Source organism: Vigna radiata, chromosome 8 (assembly GCF_000741045.1).
Source record: "Vigna radiata var. radiata cultivar VC1973A chromosome 8, Vradiata_ver6, whole genome shotgun sequence".
Taxonomy (NCBI): Eukaryota; Viridiplantae; Streptophyta; class Magnoliopsida; order Fabales; family Fabaceae; genus Vigna; species Vigna radiata.
Genome location: NC_028358.1, coordinates 16,496,440 through 16,504,193, shown reverse-complemented (window position 1 = coordinate 16,504,193; position 7,754 = coordinate 16,496,440). Strand labels below are relative to the sequence as shown.

Here is a 7,754-nt window from a genome sequence, read left to right as displayed (position 1 = left end):
TCCAAAATAATTTATGCAACTAAGAATCACATTTTAAGCATCTTTAATTCCCAAACCCAATAAATCCAATCGTCATAAATTCACATTAAATCAATCATTTAAGCACAAGAATCTCATCAAAAATTTGAATTCTAAAACATAAATGTGAGTATAAATATGCACTCATCACCCTTGCTCTTTACATGACCATGAAATCAACGAAAACTTTTCTAAAGAAATTTGCTGCCACATATAATTATCTTTTGTGGCATGCAAAAAATCTCTACAACATACTTTCATATTGTATTGATAAATCCAAGATTCAGAATTTACCTTTGCAACCACATTAAGGAATAGGTCTTTGGGAATTTGATTGGAAAAATTTTAGAATTGTCATCTTCTATGTATTGTCTTTTGTTATCTCTTTGAACCAATTCTTCCATTACAATGAAACGAGCAGACTCGTGGCTTTCATGACATTGTCTCTTGTTGCATTGTGTCTTCTTCATCAATTTTGAAGTTGTCATGTTTACTATGCGGTTCAGCAGATTAGAGTTAGCCTTTTACTTCTGAAACGTCTAAGTATTACAACTCTTCGTTTACTGTTGGATTAAAAATGGAGTAATTCTTCATTTATTGTTTGATTATAAAGAAAAAGGAATTAAAAAGGGAGAAAATCTTCGACTACTCTTCGTTTACTGTTGGATTAAAAAGGGAGTAATTCTTCATTTATTGTTTGATTAAAAAGAAAAAGGAATTAAAATGGGAGAAACTCTTCGGCTTCTAGCAGAAAAATAATATGTCAATCCCCGAAGAATTCGACATAATCTTGGTGGTTTAAAAGAAAAAAGAAAAAAGAATTAAAAGGGGAGTAACTCTTTAGCTTCTGGCTCACAATAATATGTGCATGGCTTTATATATGGACGTAATATTTGTGTTTTAAAAGGAAAAATAAAAAATAAAAGAATGACGCGTTGGTTTAAATATTTACCGTCAATGAACGTCGAGTTTTATGGGGCTTCGACGTTTTGATTTAAACTTCCAAGTATTTCAACTACAGAACATGGAGCTGTAATGGTATAGGACATGTTTTATTGAAGTTATATTGAAACTGAATAAATATATTTCTGAACTTTTATTGAAACTGTAACCTTTCCGTATACCTCTAGATCCTATTCTCAAATGGCTTCTTCATCTTCACGGCGTGGAAAGAAGGCTGCACAGGTTGTAAGAAATGTTAGTCCAAATGGGTGGATAAGTGATGACGAAACACGATACAAATTTGGATGTTATAGAAAACTCTTCAAGGTGGTCCATCACAAGTACATGGATATGGAATTATTTAGAAAGCAAGGGTTTCTTTTCCAAGATTGGTTTGTAGGTGTTGGTCTTGCAAAATTTGTAGAAATGATCGATGGTTGCTATCTTCACCTTGTAGAAGTGTTCTACCACAATCTGAAGGTTGTCGATGGTGTTATATGCTCTCGGGTGAAAGGTGTCGATATTAAAATTGATGATGAAATATGGCTATCTTTTACCGGTCTCAAAGCACAAGGCTTCAGGTCTCATGAAAGAAATTCTGAACTCAACCAATGGACCAACAAGAAGAAGATTTATAAGGAATTTTTGAGAAATCCAAAAGGACTNNAGGTATACAAGCCGTATCTACTTGATGGTTTGAAAATGGAAGAAAAATTGTGTGCTTTTGTAATTACTTGGGTAATACTACCTGGAAGATATATACGTGATCGTCTAACAAATGAAGATTTATTTTTGGTTCATGCCATAAAAACACGGATACCAACCAACTGGGTTGTTGTTGTGAGTGAGCACATGATTGAAATTGCAAGTAAGCATGAACATAATCTGCCATATGGTGTTTTTATCAGTAGTGTATTGAAGCATCATCAAGTTGATCTTACTGGTGAAAAAAAAATGGGTGCACCAAATCAAATGAAATAGGAAAAACAACATTGACCTTTAATGGTCTAAAGAAAACAAAAGGTGGCTGGGTGTTCAAGGATGTTGACGAAACTCCTCCTACCTTCACTCTACACACTGAGTTTGAAAGATTTGTTGGGGATCAATTTCGAAGGCTTTCAACAAGAATTTCAAATGTTGAAAATTCTTTGATCATGATTCACAACAAATTACATGAAGACAGTTTAGTTGAAACCATAACGAGTGAATCTGATGATGAAGACGACACAACAGAAGATGAGTCTATGGAGACATCTAACTCAGATTAGGAAGAAGAGTCCATTGTAGTTTATTTTTCTTAAATTAATGAAATATCTTAATATATTTTAGTATTTTTTCTATGTTTGAACTCTGTTTGAAATTTTAGTATATACTTTTCGTGGTTATATTTTCATATTTTTCCTATATTTGGTGTTATTTTGCTTTTCTTATGTTTTTGTTTGGTTTAATAAACCCTGGGTTGGCATTGTGCATTAAATTCAATATGATCCACGTGGAATAATAATATTGTTGGTAGCTAGTGTTTTATGTTCGTGTTCGTCTTGGGGAGGAAGGGGTTCTCGAAGCACTGTGGAACTGAGGAAATGTCTCGTTCATCTTCGTCTTGCAAGAATTTGGGTTCGGACTTCCAACACAGTAGTGGCATTGTTAGGATGGGTGTAAAACCCACTTGCTTCTGTGGTCACATTGCAGTTTTACGCATTGTGAGAACCCCTAAAAACAAGGGCAAAAAATTTTAGGGATATATATTTAGGGTTTTTATGTGGGGTTATTTTTTTGTTTTTTATATACAGTCCGTTTAATTTGTCCTCTTCATTTGTGGTTTTGTAGCTGTAGTCCATTTTATGGGCAAAGACAGACTGTGCTCCAGGGTGGTGCGAAACTTTTGTGTGTCAGTGACTTGCTTTTATTAGGAAAAAAAACCATTGAAGAGGCACACAATCTCTTACATTGGCTGGACTGTGAAGTAGGTTTTGGCAAGATGGGTATTTGTGGACTTAGCATGGGTAAGGGTTGTTTGAACCTAGGCAGAAATCAGACAAGTTTTAACTTTTCAAATCTCTTGGATTTTACTTTTATATGACTTTTGCAATGTTTGAATGTACACCAGGAGGAGTACATGCTGCCATGGTTGGATCACTTCACCCTACACCTGTTGCAACACTCCCTTTTCTATCTCCACATTCTCTTGTTGTGGCATTCTGTGAGGGGATTTTAAAGCATGGCACCGCCTAGGAAGCATTGAGGGAGGATCTTGCAACCCAGAAGGCAACAATGACTCTTGAGGACGTCAGAGAGCGAATGAGAAATGTTCTCTCTCTCATAGATGTCAAGCGTTTTCCAGTTCCCAAAAGCCCCAATGCTATAATTTTTGTTGCCGCCACTGTATGTTCCAAATATCATCATCATCTTATGCCAGGTGTTTTAGTGAAAATTGGAAGAAATTTACGTCTAACAATCATTCATTTAAAGTTCTTTTTTGTTTATATATCCGTCTGGATCATTTAACTTTTCAAATCTCTTGGATTTTCCTTTTATATGACTTTTGCAATGTTTGGGTCACAATGGACATGTCTCATCCTTCATTCTCCACCACGATGAGTTTCGAAGAGCCAAAGATGGTCTTGATAGATTACCATGGAAAGAGTCTCAATTGTGACAGGATCATTGATTCATTGCACACGAAGAAGAAATTGCCTTTTACATTGTTTATTGATACTTTGATCCTCTCTTCTAGTTCTCACCCACACTAATAACATGCATAATTGACCTCAGATTTCCATCCCCAAATGAAGAGGGAAAGAGTTGTTGTAAATAATCATCATGAAAAGATGTGCATTGTAACATTGAAGTTAAAATAATGGGATAGAATTTTGTGAAAAAACCGATAGAATTGTAGAATGAGATTTAACTGTTCTGTCTGATCTCTGTTAAAAGTTTTCACTTGATGATGATATCCATTCATTGGCTTGTTTGTGTTTTTGGTGAAATGTTAAGGTTTAAACCCTTTAATTGTCCCTATTTATGTAGGGTTTTCCCACTTCGATCCCCGTTCTTTTAAAATTTCCAATTGAGTCCTTAATAGTGCTAATTGATTCAATTGAGTCCCTACCGTTAAATTTGGCTTAACAGAGTTAAATGTTTGCACAGGTAGGAAGTTGACGTGGCAAGGTTTTTAAACCTAGCATTCACAATTCTTATGTGGAATTTAAATTTTTTTTAACATTTTGATTAAAAAAAAAAAAGTTTCCATTACAGCACCATACAGAACCATCATCAGAGAATCCAATCACACCTCAGAACCACCATCATCTTCCTCTGCCATGTTCACTTTAATTCATCTTCTTCCATCCAGCACCACGAAGGCAAATCGCCACCATGGCCAACATAACCAGTGCTCAAGTTCTTCGCCCACAACTGAACTATCATCATCTATTTTCTTCTCCATTAAACAATTTGAAACCTGTAAAGAGAAAATAGAATCAAAAATATGAAAACCCTCAAATTAGCCACAAACCGTAAATCGTGCTAGACATAAAGCGCGAGACTTTCGAATCTCCATAAAACCAATTCCAATTCAAAGCCTACAATTTGCAATGTGGGTGGTCCAAGCTTCATCAGGTTTGTCCAAGTAAAGGTTCTCGGCGTTAGAGAAAAAAGTGTCGTTCAAGTATTTTTAACTGGATTTCACCAGAAAGGGGGACCACAATATTGCAACAGTAAAGATATAGTGTGCGTATAACGCCATGGCGCGAACCTACATCTCGACCGCGAGTATGTAATCGATGGCTTCTTTGAGAATGATCTCTTTCTCTCTCTTTTTCTTTCTTTCTCTCTCTCTCTCTCTCTCTCTCTCTCTATATATATATATATATATATATATATATATAACAAGTAAGAAAACCTCCCCTGTACGTGACCCACCACTCTCTTTCTCTACCCAAATTTTCTTTCTCTCTCAAAAATTATCTCACATCAGACAACACACACTTCCTACAAAAATTCTCTTCTTTGCAGGAATTCTTCACGCCATCTACCCTCTTTCTATCACAACCCAAAATCCTCATTTTTCTTTCCTCTCTATCACCGTCATACACCTTCACACCCATCCAAGTACCTCTACCACTCACTCCTTCAATTCGAACCAACACTTCTCACCACCAACCCGAGACCAATAAAACTCCCATTCTCTTTTCTTCCTGCTTCTTGGGGCGGGGCGGGTCAACCACCTTGGGTCGCCTATGTGGTGTCTTCCTGAACTTGAGCTTGAGCCGGTTGGTGAGAATGGTGCGGCTCCAGCGCGTCCTCCCGCGGGCGGCGGCAGCAGTGAGGACTTTGTCGGCGGCTTTACGGATGACCCTTCCATGACGGGGTGTGTCGGCAGAAACGTTGACACGCGTGGGTTTTCCATCTGGCATGGGAGTGGTCTTGGTGGGATTGGGGCTTGGTGAGGGATTTCTTCCTCTTCTTTGGGCGGTGAGAGTGGTTCGACGATCGATTGGGTTTGGCTTGAGAGAGGAGGAAATATGGGATGATGTTAGAAAAGGGTTTCTATTTCTGGGATATTGTTGGATTCAAATGGATATTTGTCATCGTTCAATGCTAAAGATGCCACGTTTCAATTCTCGTTATGACACGTGTTTAAACCTTGCCACCTCAATTTCCTACCTGTGCAAACATTTAACTCCGTTAAACCAGATTTAACTGCAGGGACTCAATTGAATCAAATTAGCACTATTAAGGATTCAATTGAGAATTTTAAAAGAACGGGGATCGAAGTGGGAAAACCCTACATAAATAGGGTCAACTAAAGGGTTTAAACCAAATGTTAAAAGAGGATAAACAAGGTGATAAAAAAGGAGCCGACATGATCGAATTTTCCGAGACTTTTGAGTACCTTATAATATTCATTCATTCTACTTGTGGAATGCTTCATTATTTTACTTTTAAAATATTCTTATTAAATTTAATGAAAATAAATTAGAAGATACGAGTGAATATAATTTTCTTTTAGAAATAATTACCTTTTAAAATATAGTTTTTATCTTCTTAATTTTTGTATCTATAATTGTGATTTCTTCATTAAATTAAAACTAATTTCTTAGTTTTTGAAATTAATAGTTTAAAACTAATTTGTCCAAATTATTTAATATATTTTTTTATGTTTTTTTTAATGTTATTGAATGTCAAACAACTATTATTTTACTTATTTCCTTTTTGTTTTTGTTCATTTACTTATCTAATCTTTTCTCTCCCTCTCTCTCTCTGATTACTTAACTATAGTAATCTTAGGGTAAGTGAGCATTTATTAACGAATTATTATACTTTCGAATTAGGTTTTTTTTCTATCGAGAAAAATCCTCTTTAGTGGTTTTTTAGAAGTTATATGCCTAAAAGTTATTCTTATTTTAATATGATAAAAAAATAATCTTTTATACTTATTGTTTCAAAAATAGCATGTAAGATCAACTTTGAAAATGTTATTGATTTTAAGGTGAATAATTTTTTTTAAGACTTATTGAACATACAATTGATATTCACACATTGATTATGACATTTATATCGAACTCCATCTAGAATGAACCATTCTTATTAAAATTCACGGTACAAAAACTGCATTGGTAGCAAAGGTCAAATAAGTGGGGAGTATAAGCAAAAGTTTTGCACAGACAGGTCAACTTTGAAAATGTCATTGATTTTGAAGTGAACAATTTTTTTAAGACTTCTTGGACATACAATTGATAATCATGCATTCATTATGACATTTATATCGAACTTCATCCCCAAGGAACCATTCTTTGTAAAACTCATGGTGCAGAAACTGCATTGGTAGCAAAGGCCAAATAAGTGTAGAGTTTTGGCAAAGATTTTGCACAGCCAGGTCAACTTTGAACATGCCATTGAGTTTGAAGTGAACAATTTTTTTTAAGACTTATTGGACATACAATTGATGTTCAGACATTCATTATGACATTTATATCAAACTCCATCTCCAAGGAACCATTCTTTTCAAAACTCATGGTGTAGAAATTGCATTGGTAGCAAAGGCTAAATAAGTGGGGAGTTTAAGCAAAGTTTCTGCACATAGGGGTTGGTGGTTTAAATGACATTGATTTTTAAGTGAAACAATTTTTTCTAAGACTTATTGGACATAAAAGTGATCTTCAGGCATTGATTGTCACATTTATATCCAACTTCATGGCCAAGGAACCATTCTTTGTAAAACTCATTATGTAGACACAACATTGGGAGCAAAGGCCAAAAAGTAGGGAGTTTAGACAAAGTTTCTGCACACAGGGGTCAACTATAAAAATGACATTGATTTTTAAGTGAACCAATTTATTTTTAAGATTTTTTGCACATACAAGTGATGTCCAGACATTGATTATCGCATTTATATCGAACTCCATGGCCAAGAAACAATTCTTAGTAAAACTGATTGTGCAGAAACAATAGTCGGAACTAAGGCCAAATAAGTGGGGAGTTCATGCTGTTAGCAAAATTAAAAGATGAAGTTTTGATGATGAACAGATTTGCACAAGACAAGATTCACAAAGAAGGATTGAAGATCTCTGTATTTTATAAAGCTTTATTAATAATAAAAAATGATGTAATAGTGCTCTAAAATGTATTAGGGTTGATTCTTTTGGTTTATATGTAATTTATTTTTATTGAGAATCTTTCACAAGCTGTTTTAATCGATTAAACCAAGTTTTAATCGATTAAAACGAGGCTAGCACTGAAAACCCAATTGCCCCTGTAATAATCGATTAAAGTAAGTTTTAATCGATTAG

At 34.9% G+C, this 7,754-nt stretch overlaps 1 pseudogene; it reads left to right on the top strand.

Annotated features, from left to right (window-relative positions):
• Positions 1-1,161: 1,161 nt before the first annotated feature.
• On the top strand, positions 1,162-3,700 carry LOC111242271 (annotated as a pseudogene).
• Positions 3,701-7,754: the final 4,054 nt, after the last annotated feature.